Here is a 14,432-nt window from a genome sequence, read left to right on the forward strand (position 1 = left end):
CCGCACAGTATCGAAGAGCCCTCACTGCTGCACGATCATCCTATTTTTCCAACTTAATTGAGGAAAATAAGAACAATCCGAAATTTCTTTTTGACACTGTCGCAAAGCTAACTAAAAAGCAGCATTCGCAAATGGAGGATGGCTTTCACTTCAGCAGTAATAAATTTATGAACTTCTTTGAGGAAAAGATCATGATCATTAGAAAGCAAATTACGGACTCCTCTTTAAATCTGGGTATTCCTCCAGGGCTCCATTGTCCAGAGTCTGCACAACTCTGCCAGGACCTAGGATCAAGGGAGATACTAAAGTGTTTTAGTACTATATCTCTTGACATAATGATGAAAATAATCATGGCCTCCAAACCCTCAAGCTGCATACTGGACCCTATTCCAACTAAACTACTGAAAGAGCTGCTTCCTGTGCTTGGCCCTCCTATGTTGAACATAATAAACGGCTCTCTATCCACCGGATGTGTACCAAGCTCACTAAAAGTGGCAGTAATAAAGCCTCTCTTGAAAAAGCCGAATCTTGACCCAGAAATTATAAAAAACTATCGGCCTATATCGAATCTTCCATTCCTCTCAAAAATTTTAGAAAAAGTTGTTGCGCAGCAACTCACTGCCTTCCTGAAGACAAACAATGTATAGGAAACGCTTCAGTCTGGTTTTAGACCCCATCATAGCACTGAGACTGCACTTGTGAAGGTGGTAAATGACCTTTTAATGACGTCAGACCGAGGCTCTGCATCTGTCCTCATGCTCCTAGATCTTAGTGCCGCTTTTGATACCATCGATCACCACATTCTTTTGGAGAGATTGGAAACCCAAATTGGTCTACATGGACAAGTTCTGGCCTGGTTTAGATCTTATCTGTCGGAAAGATATCAGTTTGTCTCTGTGAATGGTTCGTCCTCTGACAAATCAATTGTAAATTTCGGTGTTCCTCAAGGTTCCGTTCTAGGACCACTATTGTTTTCACTATATATTTTACCTCTTGGGGATGTCATTCGAAAACATAATGTTAAATTTCACTGCTATGCGGACGACACACAGCTGTACATTTCAATGAAACATGGTGAAGCCCCAAAATTGCCCTCGCTAGAAGCCTGTGTTTCAGACATAAGGAAGTGGATGGCTGCAAATTTTCTACTTTTAAACTCGGACAAAACAGAGATGCTTGTCCTAGGTCCCAAGAAACAAAGAGATCTTCTGTTGAATCTGACAATTAATCTGGATGGTTGTACAGTCGTCTCAAATAAAACTGAAGGACCTCGGCGTTACTCTGGACCCTGATCTCTCTTTTGAAGAACATATCAAGACTGCTTCAAGGACAGCTTTTTTCCATTTACGTAACATTGCAAAAATCAGAAACTTTCTGTCCAAAAATGACGCAGAAAAATTAATCCATGCTTTTGTTACTTCTAGGCTCGACTACTGCAATGCTCTACTTTCCGGCTACCCGGATAAAGCACTAAACAAACTTCAGTTAGTGCTAAATACGGCTGCTAGAATCCTGACTAGAACCAAAAAATTTGATCATATTACTCCAGTGCTAGCCTCCCTACACTGGCTTCCTGTTAAGGCAAGGGCTGATTTCAAGGTTTTACTGCTAACCTACAAAGCATTACATGGGCTTGCTCCTACCTATCTTTCTGATTTGGTCCTGCCGTACATACCTACACGTACACTACGGTCACAAGACGCAGGCCTCCTAATTGTCCCTAGAATTTCTAAGCAAACGGCTGGAGGTAGGGCTTTCTCCTATAGAGCTCCATTTTTATGGAATGGTCTGCCTACCCATGTGAGAGACGCAGACTCAGTCTCAACCTTTAAGTCTTTACTGAAGACTTATCTCTTCAGTAGGTCCTATGATTAAGTGTAGTCTGGCCCAGGAGTGTGAAGGTGAACGGAAAGGCTGGAGCAACGAACCGCCCTTGCTGTCTCTGCCTTGTCGGTTCCCCTCTTCCCACTGGGATTCTCTGCCTCTAACCCTTTTACAGGGGCTGAGTCACTGACTTACTGGTGTTCTTCCATGCCGTCCATGGGAGGGGTGCGTCACTTGAGTAGGTTGAGCCACTGACGTGGTCTTCCTGTCTGGGTTGGCGCCCCCCCCCTTGGGTTGTGCCGTGGCGGACATCTTTGTGGGCTATACTCGGCCTTGTCTTCGGACGGTAAGTTGGTGGTTGTAGATATCCCTCTAGTGGTGTGGGGGCTGTGCTTTGGCAAAGTGGGTGGGGTTATATCCTGCCTGTTTGGCCCTGTCCGGGGGTATCATCGGATGGGGCCACAGTGTCTTCTGTCTCAGCCTCCAGTATTTATGCTGCAGTAGTTTATGTGTCGGGGGGCTAGGGTCAGTCTGTTACATCTGGAGTATTCTCTTGTCTTATCCGGTGTCCTGTGTGAATGTAAATATGCTCTCTCTAATTCTCTCTTTCTCTCTTTCTTTCTTTCTCTCGGAGGACCTGAGCCCTAGGACCATGCCTCAGGACTACCTGGCATGATGACTCCTTGGTGTCCCCAGTCCACCTGGCCATGCTGCTGCTCCAGTTTCAACTGTTCTGCCTGCGGCTACGGAACCCTGACCTGTTCACCGGACGTGCTTGTTGCACCCTCGACAATTACTATGATTATTATTATTTGACCATGCTGGTCATTTACGAACATTTTAACATCTTGACCATGTTCTGTTATAATATCCACCCGGCACAGCCAGAAGAGGACTGGCCACCCCTCATAGCCTGGTTCCTCTCTAGGTTTCTTCCTAGGTTTTTGGCCTTTCTCAGGAGTTTTTCCTAGGGAGTTTTTCCCAGCCACCGTGCTTCTTTCACATGCATTGCTTGCTGTTTGGGGTTTTAGGCTGGGTTTCTGTACAGCACTTTGAGATTTCAGCTGATGTACGAAGGGCTATATAAATAAATTGGATTTGATTGGATTTGAGTGCCTGGATACAGCCCTTAGCCGTGGTATATTGGCCATATATCACAAACCCCCGAGGTGCCTTACTGCTATTATAAACTGATTACCAACAATTAGAGCAGAAAAAAATGAATGTTTTGTCATACCCATGGTATATGGTCTGATATACCACAGCTTTCAGCCAATCAGCATTCAGGGCATGAACCACCCAGTTTATAAAATCAGTAACATATGTCTTAAGAACAATTTGAAACAAATGACAAGTATTATTCCCAAATTAGTCAGAAGTCAAATTTGATTTACAAAATACAATGAATTACTTTAGTGATGCATATTCCTGGTTCATAAAACTTTTTAGAAAAATGATTAAACAGTCCTATTTCACAACTCACCTGTTTAAATTAAGGGACAGTTTCCCAGACACAGATTACACTTAGTCCTAGACTAAAAGGCACTCAATGGAGATTATCCACTTTTAGTCCAGGTTTAGGCTAATCTAAGAAACCGGCCTCTAGACGATCAGTTTGGTAAACATTGTTTTGTCCTAGGTTATAGACAGCCTTGTAATGTAATGTAACAGCCTTCCATGGTAATGTCAGCACACACTTTATACATTATTAACCGAGTAGCATCTCAGACAAGGAGTCTCTTAGCCCTCTAGTCCTTTGTTGCATTCTGGTCTTCAAGCCATCTCTGAACACACAGATTACCAAATACGTAGCCTAACCACAGTCCCTGAAACTAACGGCTTTACGAAGAAGTTTCCAGAAAATAAATTCATTATCAGCTCCCGTAGTATTTGTCTTATCAAAAATATGTCCTTTCAACCCAGTGGTTTGGCAAGGTCTACTCAACACAACCTATGGTTTCGTATAGCATTAGAAGATGCTGTAGAAATACAATGTGATAATCCTAGAAAAATAGGCTAATGACTGTACAACACTAACTTCATAGACAGTGCTTTCTTTTGGGTAAGGACTTAGGTCACTCAGTGATATGCTACCACTGATACCACACAGCTTTCACAGAGCACAGACAACCACATGAACTAACCAACCAGACATGTATCTACCCACTAGCGGCACATTTGTATGCATTTCTACTTCCACTGGTAATAAAATGCATAGATGCCTAGTTAGTTATACAATAATTGTGTATCTGAAATCCCTGGGCGTAACATTGTTTCATTTACTATAGGCTTTACCCCTAGCCTAGCTAGTTTGCATCCAAAAGGGCACCCTATTCCCCTATATTGTGCACTACTTTTGACTAGAGCCCACTAGCACAACATAGGGAATAGTGTGACATTTTGGACACAGACCCAGACTGGCATGAAGGTCTGAGCACCAGGAAGTCTCTCTCTCTAAGTTACATTATGTTAGATAGTGACAAAATGTCCTACAACTGCAGAAAGGAATCAGATGAAGAACTCGTGTATTGGGTCTGTACTGTGTGTGGGTGACAGCAGAGCCTTTGCTGCTGGCGTAGCAGGAGCCCGTGGCCCCACAGGCCCTCTGGAGTAGCTCTGACCCGACGATGCACAGCTCATAACACTGCTGTCCCAGGCTGGTGACCCTGCCTTGCACCCGGGGCTGGCAGCTTTGGTAGGGCTGCTCACAACCCAAGTCCTGTGGGGGGGTGGAGGTGTGTGAGCATCCAGTAGACAGGCACTCAGCTCCCTCGCCAGGCTCTCCGGGGCAGAGGCCCCCACAGCGGCTAGCCTCTCTCATGCTCCACCTCCCACCGGCTCTTCCTCCTCCAGCAGCAGGTGGGAGGTTGAAAGGGAGGGCCACGCTAGGGAGGTGGAGCATGAGAGAGGGAAGGAGTCGTGGGGGTGGTTGACGGATAGCGTGGCAGGGCTGCTGCACTGGGACGAGTAACAGGAGCTGCCTGGAGGGGTGCTGCAGCAGCTGTCTAAGCCCATGCCACACCGCAGACCCCCAGGTAAGGTAGGCCTATCCAGGCCTGGGTCGGTGCGCAGCCAGTTCCCCGGCTGGGTCACTGAGGTCATCTGGCTGCGGGACTACAGGGCGTGGGCTGCTGGGGGCAGTGCAGACAACGCTCCTCAGTAGCCCTCTGGGCGAGACGCTGGGGCAGGTCAGAGGGAAGGCACAGGTCGCTGAGGCTGCTCTGGGGCTTTCACCTGGGGGACAGAGACTAATAGTCTTAACTTTCTCTGGGAGACTTGAGGTGAAAATAATGGACTGTTCAACAATCATGGAGGGAGCCTACAGAGACAGGAAAAACAACAAACCTAAGTTCCAATTAAAGATGCACTATGCAGAAATGGCTCCGCCATTTCCTGGGTGCTAAAATTCTAATAGTTCGCCTAATTTCAATTTCTGTGACAAAACAAGCCAGTATAGTGTAGAGAGTCATTGTACTATCTATACCGCTGTGAAATATATTTTCCATAACAAAAAATGTGTTTTCAGCTGGTGTACAAAACCGAAAGAGGCAAAAATGTAACTTAAGCACGGGAAGCATAGAAGTTGCGCACATAGAACAGACCTACCGCTTCTTAGACTTGTTTTCAATGCGAATGAAATATCTATAACTCACATTTCTATGTGAATTTGGTCAGGTCGCCCAAAAAGTTACATATTGCAGCTTTAAGATTGACGACCAAAATCTTAGCTTATATCCAGCCCATTGGGACGATTCGTGCCTCTCAAAGTTACTATGCATTTATACAGTGGTGCAATGGGGAAAGTATGTTTCAATGTTAACCATTTGTTGCTTGGCCTTCCTGAACACAGCCTTGGCTTGGAGTGTTTTCCTTTTATTGGCCAACATGTCGTGAAGGAAAGGTAAATTAGTGTTTGATACTGTATAAAACCTGTGGATGCCTGGATGCCATCGCTCTGTGTGGGAATTTATAGCTGAGTAGGGGAAACCAGTGCAGTGATATACAGTGAGCTACAAAAGTATTGGGACAGTGACATTTTGGGTTGTTTTGAAATGAGACAACTATGACGTTAAAGTGCACACTGTCAGCTTTAATTTTAGGTCATTTCATCCTTATCGGGTGAACCGTTTAGAAATTATAGCACTTTTTGTACATCGTCCCCGCATTTTAGGGAACCAAAAGCATTGGGACAAATTCACTTCTGTGTATTAAAAAAAGGTAGTCAAATGTTTTGTATTTGGTCCCATATTCCTGGCATGCAATTACTACATCAAGCTTGTGACTCTACAAACCTGTTGGATGCATTTGCGGTTTGTTTTGATTATTGCCCAAATCAGTTTGGGATTCATGCCTGTATTTGAATCTGCTAATTGATGATTGGTTAATAATTAGTATGGTCCTTGAGGGTTCCCAGGTAGGGTATTTAAGACTTGTAATTTATGTCTAGGTCAGGGAAGGGACAGGTGTTGGGTTGTTTGATCGCAACTTTTTAATTTGGTTTATCGTCAGTTTATGTTCCTGTTTGTTACTTTCTTTTGTAAATAAATTGTTACGTTTGCTAATAAAAGCATCACTACGGGCAACAAAAGTGAAGAACTGCTGTGTTGACTCCTCACTTGAATCCTACCGCATGGTCAACCTCAGGTCTAACTTTCTCACTTGTGGAGGCCAGGTTATCTGATGCAGCACTCCATCACTCTCCTTCTTGGTCAAATTGCCCTTACACATTTGTTGAAAAACAAATGATAGTCCCATTAAGCGCAAACCAGATGAGACGGCATATCACGCCAGAATGCTGTGGTAGCCGTGCTGGTTAAGTGTGCCTTGAATTCTAAAGAAGTCACTGACAGTGTCACCAGCAAAGCACCCACACATCACCCCACCTCTTCCTCCATGCTTCACGGTGGGAACCACACATGCTACTCTGCGTCTCACAAAGACACGGTGGTTGGAACCAAAAATCTCAAATTTGGACTAATCAGACCAAAGGACAGATTTCCACCAGTCTGATGTCCATTGTTTCTTGGCCTAAGCAAGTCTCTTCTTATTAGAGTCCTTTAGTAGTAGTTTCTCTGCAGCAATTCAACCATGAAGGCATGATTCATGCAGTCTCCTCTGAACAGTTGATGTTGAGATGTGCCCGTTACTTGAACTCTGAAGCATTTGTTTGGGCTGCAATTTCTAAGGCAGGTAACTGTAATGAACTTATCCTCTGCAGCAGAGGTAACTCTGGGTCTTCCTTTCCTGTGGCGGTCCACATGAGAGCCAGATTCCTCGTAGTGCTTGATGGTTTTTGCGACTGCACTTAAAGAAACTTTAAAAGTTCTTGAAATTTTCCAGATTATCTGACCTTCATGTCTTAAAGTAATGGACTGTCATTTCTCTTTGCTTATTTGAGCTGTTCTTGCCATAATATGGACTTAGTATTTTACCAAAAAGGGCCATCTTTTGTATACCACCCCTACCTTGTTACAACACAACTGATTTGCTCAAACGCATTAAGGAAAGAAATTCCACACCTGTTAATTGAAATGCATTCCAGGTGACTACCTCATGGAGCTGGTTGAGAGAATGCCAAAAGTGTGCAAAGCTGTCATCAAGGCAAAGGTGGCTACTTTGAAGAATCTCAAATATATTTAGATTTGTTTAACACTTCTTTTGGTTACATGATTCCATGAGTTACTTCATCGTTTTGATGTCTTCACAATTATTCTACAACGTAGAAAATAGTAAAAAAAATAAAGAAAAACCATTGGATGAGTAGGTGTGTCCAAACTTATGACTGGTACTGTAAGTGAATTTGTCCCAATACTTTTGGTCTCCTAAAATGGGGGGCTATGTACAAAAAGTGCTGTAATTTCTAAACGGTTCACCTGATACGGATGAAAATACTCTCAAACTATAGCTGACAGTTTGCACTTTAACCCCATGGTCATTGTATCATTTCAAATGCCAAGTGCTGGAGTACAGAGGTGTCACTGTCCCGATACTTTTGGAGCTCACTGTATCTCTGTGCTGCAGACGCAAACTGCATTTTCCTGCTACTAGTCTTGATCCTGATGGTTTTACAAGACAATTAGCCTGAATGCAGAACAGTAGCTAAAAGATAATGTAGCTAAAAGATAATCATAGAGTAACTTCATCCAGCTCTGTGTTTTCCAGAGGAGGCTGGTGGGAGGAGCCGTAGGTGGACAGGCTCATTGTAATGGCTGGAACAGAGTCAAACACATTGTTTCCATTCGTTGGATGCGTTTGGTACATCCCATTGAGTCCATTGAGCCCGTCCTCACAGGTCGCAGTTGTGAATGAGAACTTGATCTCAACTGTCCTACCTGGTTAAATAAAGGTGAAATAAATAAAATGGCTCCTTCCACCAGCCACCTCTGGTGTTTTCACAGCAATTGAGGATTGCTTCCAATAGCTCCTCAGGAGGCAGAAACATGTTTTCACATAGCAGCTAAACATTTACCCCAAACCTAAAAAATGTTTCAATCTCGAGAAGCATCATTTAAATGTAGGGACAGAAATGGAAGGTAAGACAAAAGGCAAATGATAAAATACACAGTAGCTTATTTCATCTATATATGACCATCTTTGACCACAGAGCCACATAGGAGTCTGAATAAAAGTACAGTAGTGAAATATAGCAAATAGTGTCATGGAAGAGTATCTTGTTGCCGTCCAGGTCTTCTGTCTGCCAGTGCGTGTCGCTGATGTGCGTGCACGGATTGGGCAGCAGGAGCACGAGCTGACCTATCTCCTCCACCCTGAAATGCAGCACTGCTGAGTTGCAGGCCTCCACCTTGACCCCTGGGGAGAGCTGTTTGAGAGCCAGCTGCAAACACCACCCGGCTCCATGTAGAGTGTAAACCAACAGAACCCCGGCTTCTGCTCCTCTGCAGCACCGCCTCGTATAGCTGCACCGTGTCGTCAAAGTTATCGTAGCCGCTGTAGAGCATCACCTGCAGCATCTCCCCGCCGCAGTGCACTGGGCACCCCCATGCCCAGGCTGTAGAAGCCTCGGTTGGGCCGGAGCAGGGCGTTGGCCGGGGAGGTGGAGGAGGTGATGTGGACACCCCCGGTCCTCCTGCCACAGCTCTCTGTGTGGTGGTACTGCAGGAAGTCAGGCACCCGGAGGATGCGCTCCTGTCCGTCACAGCCAGAGAGGGGTACCCGGCCTCCGGGCACAGGCGTAGTCGCGGAGGGAGCAGGCCCGTTCAGAGACGTGGAAGAGGCACAGGCTGGGGCACACTCAGCGGAGGAGGCGGTCCAGGGTGGCTGCAGCAAGAGCGAGTCCCCAGGGTTGGCCAGCGGATGCATGTTCATCATCAGGGGCTTCTGGACCCGACTGGCCAGTAGCTTACCTGACAACACCGCCACAGAGCAACAGGGTTAGGGAGGATCACAATGAACTGAAGAAAAACCCTTCCACTGACATTACAGAACAAGACAGTTAGTTTGAATATTTTCCATATCAGAAGAGACACCAACAACGTGTTTAAAATAAACCATCTATACATGGTATAGTACTTACTGCTTGCTGATGACATCTTACTGCAATCAGATCTAGAAAAGTAGTGAGTGGCAGACAATTATAATAATGGAATTCCAAAAACATGGAAAAACAAGTCAATAAGCCAATATTGTTTTAGCACACACTAAAACAATACCTCTGTACCATAATCTGTTCAGTAGTAAAGCATCTAGCAGCCAGCTGCCCCTCATGCTTGTAATTACATTCTGGCAGATGCATCATAATAGCTCGAAAGTAAAGCCGCACTGGGAGGCAAATTTGAAATTGAATACATGGAGGGTTGAGAAAATAAATAAACATGATTTAAATGTATTTTCGGAAGGGCCGTGGGCACCATTCAATATATATATATACACACACACACACCTCATGGTAGTTTGGGAGCTATTTAATAATTTATGGGTCCATTATTTTCCCATTTATATCTTATAGCAACCCTGTATTATTGGCAGCCCTGGTGTGAAGGAGAGGAATGTCAGAGCAGACATGTCATATGACCCCAAATATTTTGATGTGCAACTTGGAATTACAATTTAATGTAGCGAGAAAAAATCTCACATCTGTGCCGTTTGGGAGCAATGTTGTACATATTGTTGATTCCTCTTCAAAGCGCACAAGTGATACAATGTATAATTTCGCTTGACCATGAGAACCACAAGTTCTTTCAAGTTTAGTAGTGTATATTCTGAATGCTTGCAATTTTTTTCCACTGCATCTAAACTGATTGGATCCCCCTCACCTACTGAACAAACCCACTATACAGTGCAAAGCTCACCACATGCGCTTCAGCCCAGACCACCCACTCCACCACTGCTTTGATCGCCCATCAGGTCAGAGAAATCAGACAATAAAATGGCGCGCACTCCACGCTTTGGGAGGAGTTTCATCCCAGGGGCTATCACTATTATGAACAACTCCCCATATGGGCAGGCGTGGGATGAGATGGTAGGGTGGGAAAGGCATCCGTCTGACTGTTCATATGGTTAGCTTGCTGCGCTTTATACATGTTTTGTTTAGGCCTATGTGATGCGTGAGAATTGCTAAGATTTCCTCTTGTAGGAAAAACGTCAATCTGAATCGAAATTGTTTTCAGTTTTCCATCATACGACCGACATGATTCAAAAGCATTGATATAGTTTAATTCAAATCAATGAATCAAAGTTAAATGCTAAACTATTTTCTCCTTCATGGCATGAGGAGTGACAGCTCATAAACTGAAGAGAACATACACGATAAGATTGATTGGCTTCTTTCTCTCCTTGATAAGTTTCACACCTTCCAATCCAGAACCAAACATTTAAGTTAAAAACACACATGGGGACTTCATTAACATAATGCGATGGGTATATGGTCTTCTCTATTCGCTAGGAAATTGTGAAGGAATAACATCAGGAAACAAGAACCTCAACCTACAGCAGTCAAATGATTTGTCATAAATAAAAGCAAGCACCAACAGCTTGATAAAAATGGAAAAACACACATATGAAATCTTAAATACAATGTGGGAATATGTCCATGATAAAAATAAAAGGAAATATAATTGGATAAAAGATTAGTTGAGATGCAGCCATCACACACGGGTGGATCGCCATTTCTAAAATCAGTAAGGACAACGCCCGGTGCTGAAAGTTTAGTCAGCAAATTTACTAAGAGGGCTTTGTTGGAGCATTAAGCAATTAGAGATAGGCGTACCTGTTTGACAGACGCAATTATGTTATCCATATAGTTGTCGGTACAGCCATTTCCTAAAATAGACCTACCTCCTTTCTGGGTTGGACTCAGGCTCATGTCTGGGGTGAAAAATCTACTTCTAAAAGTAGCATGCATAGATTCTCAGAATGAATTCTTTGCCAAAAGTGAATGTTTTGTTGCAAAAAAGACACTGGATTGGCATTGGAGAAATACAGCAATATTAATATATTTCAATGGAATAGGTAGACCTATTAACAGATTGGTGATTTTACCAAATTATTATGTTATTGTCATTTAACTGATTAGCCCACTTGCCTAGTTAAATAACAGTTAAAAATGTGTAGGGCATTGAATTGGGCAGCTAGTAAGCTATTTATAGGTTAATTATGATCTGGCCAGCCGACTAGCGACAAGCTCAGGAACAAATTGTTTGAAGGCAAAGCCTAGTTGCCAACCCCTGTCACTCAGATCATCGACTTGAAGAACTCGTGGATGTCTCGGTGAAGTGATGTTGCTCACCAGTGCCCTCTGAAGAAACAACAATACAATGTTAACCTAACGTCGCTCACAAAACTGCAGATTTCTTTCACTATAGCAGCTCTGGTCCTATTCCACTTTAATATCAAAATATTTAAGGGCATATCGGATGGTCTGCTCTTCCTATAACAGTCATGCCAAGGTTAGGGTTGCTATAAGATTGAAATGGGAAAATAATATACCCGTGAAAAAAAACTATGAACTAGCTCCCCAATACCGTCTGATGTATATAATTCATGTATTACATGAATGGTCGTTCAAACTCTTCCGAAGGTACATTTAAATCGTGTTTTAATGCGATTTTTTTCCACCCTACTCCATATATTCAATGTATTCCATTTCAAATGTGGCTCTCAGTGTAGCTTTACTTCCGGGCCGTTCCTTCTCTGTGTTCATAGGCTAGTAGTGCCATCTAGTAGTTACTATGACAACGGCTGTGTAGCTGGTAGCTAGCTAATTAGTTAGCCAGCAACAATCAAGCCAACAGTTTTTTGTTGTTGCTAACATTAGCTAGCTAAGGTTAGTAAACCACATTCAATTATGCTAGCGTGCCATCTTACTTGTAAACTGACCTAATAAGATTACTCATACGTGTAAATGTAGCTACCTAACTAATTTAGACCAGAAATGGGACCATTCAATTACCATTGCCTGTGGGCTGTTGCATGCAACAAAAACATGTTCGGCAAGCACTAGTTAGCTAGCGATTCCCACCCGCTTACATTTTTTTTTAAAACTCGTTTTAAATTGACGTTAGCTAGTCACAATTTCTGCAACGTTGATAGAAAACACTGAAGTAGATTTAGCCGGGGAATTTATACTGCACACAGCGAAAATAGTCATGATTCACATATTGCCAGTAACGTCACCACTTGGATACAAGATACTAGCTAGCTACTGTAGTAAAGTTCGTTAGCTTATAAGAAACTCACTCGGCAGTCTCAGCTCCTGAATCCACGTTTCATCAACTGTTCGAGAATGCCACCGGACTTAAATCGAGTCCTATGGAGAAAAACACATTTTTGTAGTGGCCCTGGTTTAGGCGGATGATGACAACACGGTCCAAACACTTAAAAGACACACCCTATCCCCTCAGCCCTCAAATTAAGTGGACACTTCTGATGACGTACCATGACGAGTATGCACTTGCAGGACAATGGGCGAGGGAGGCAGGAATGATTTTTAAATGGACCTCCCTTGGCCGGAAATGTATCACTCATTCATCCCGCGATGATTGTGTTTTCAGCCAACGGTAACTTTTTATTTTATTTAACTAGGCAAGTCAGTTCTTAAATTAAATACATTCTTATTTAGGACTCAATGACAGCCTACCAAAAGGCCTCCTGCGGGGACGGGGATTTAAAAAAATAAATACAATATAAATATAGGACAAAACACACATCACAAGAGAGACAACACTTCATAAAGAGAGAGCTAAGACAACATAACACAGCACGACAACATGGTAGCAACACATGGTGCACAGTATTGGCCAAAGTCAACAGCACAAAGGTCAAGAAGGTAGCGACAACAACACATCATACGAAGCAGCCACAACTGTCAGTCAAAGTAAGAGTACGAGTCTTTGAATGAAGAGACTGAGATGATACTGTCCAGTTTGTGTTTGTTGCAGCTCGTTCCAGTCGCTAGCTGCAGCGAACTGAAAAGAGGAGCTTGTGGGTGCTGTATATGCCCAACAGTCAATTATGATTGCATGTCTACTTATATTAAATATATCATTATTAATATACGCCTACTGTATGATAGCTAGCATATTCATTAGCTAACTAACTTTTGAAGGAACATGTTTTATTTCTGCAATTTCCAAAAGATAACCAAACAAAAACATGTACTTTTTACGAAACGTGTTTGTGCCGTCGTGTGCATCAGTAGCACAATTTCTAACTTATTTGCATTCGTTTTTACTTACACTTGTATGATGACTTTTCCATTTATGTTGTTTTTCAGGCCCCGGAGTGAACGTAGTGTAACGACCCTGGGTTTATTAGCGTGGATATCGACTCCCCCGCATGCTTTTGCTGGACAGAGTTGACCAGGAGACATGAAAAATGGGAGAAAGGGTTGTCTACTCAAACTCATGATGTATGGGGCAGCAGTCGGCCAAGTGGTTAGAGTGTTTAACTAGTAACCGAAAGGTTGCAAGATCGAACCCCCGAGCTGACACTGTCCCTAGGCCGTCATTGAAAATAAGAATTTGTTCTAGTTAAATAAAGGTAAAAAATTATGAGTCCAGACAGGGTAACTACACTGAGGGGCAAAGGAGGTAATAACACTTCTGTAATGGAACCTGACCCAAATTTCTGTTAAAGAGCATAACAACCCCTTTAAGGACAAGTCCTTGTCACATTCATAGAACACGGTGATTCTAGTTCTGTGGTAGACATTCTGGAACATTGGAGACTATTAGAAAATAACATGCAAAAGGTGATAATCAACATTAAATTGTCATAGCAGCTGTATTAGTGAGACGCATATTCATCCATTGAACCCATGTAAAGTGGCCCGCTGTAGCCTTAAACAATTTCATTGCACAAGGAGAAATAAAATACAATTGAAGGTGATTCAGCAAGAAACATTGTTCTAAAGCAAGTGCAGTGACTCAAAGTTGGCTACCACTGTTTGAAAGCTATACAAATAGTTAAGAGTTCCTCTTAGATGCTTAACAGTTTGACTGTGGTTCCCTCTATGCATTACGCTTTAATTATGGTCAGAGGCGCAGATACTGTATTTCACTGTACAATTTACTGTGGCTTTCTCTCTGCTCTCAGAGAGCAATACACAAGGCACAGAGTCGTAAAACAGGGAGGCAAAATTCCCTTCGATG

The 14,432-nt window shown here is 43.2% G+C and overlaps 1 pseudogene; it reads right to left on the reverse strand.

Moving 5' to 3' along the window:
* Positions 1-8,318: 8,318 nt before the first annotated feature.
* LOC115162912 (protein FAM124B-like) lies at positions 8,319-13,937 on the reverse strand (annotated as a pseudogene).
* Between the last annotated feature and the right edge of the window lie 495 nt (positions 13,938-14,432).

The sequence above is a fragment of the Salmo trutta genome, chromosome 26 (genome assembly GCF_901001165.1).
Source record: "Salmo trutta chromosome 26, fSalTru1.1, whole genome shotgun sequence".
NCBI lineage: Eukaryota > Metazoa > Chordata > Actinopteri > Salmoniformes > Salmonidae > Salmo > Salmo trutta.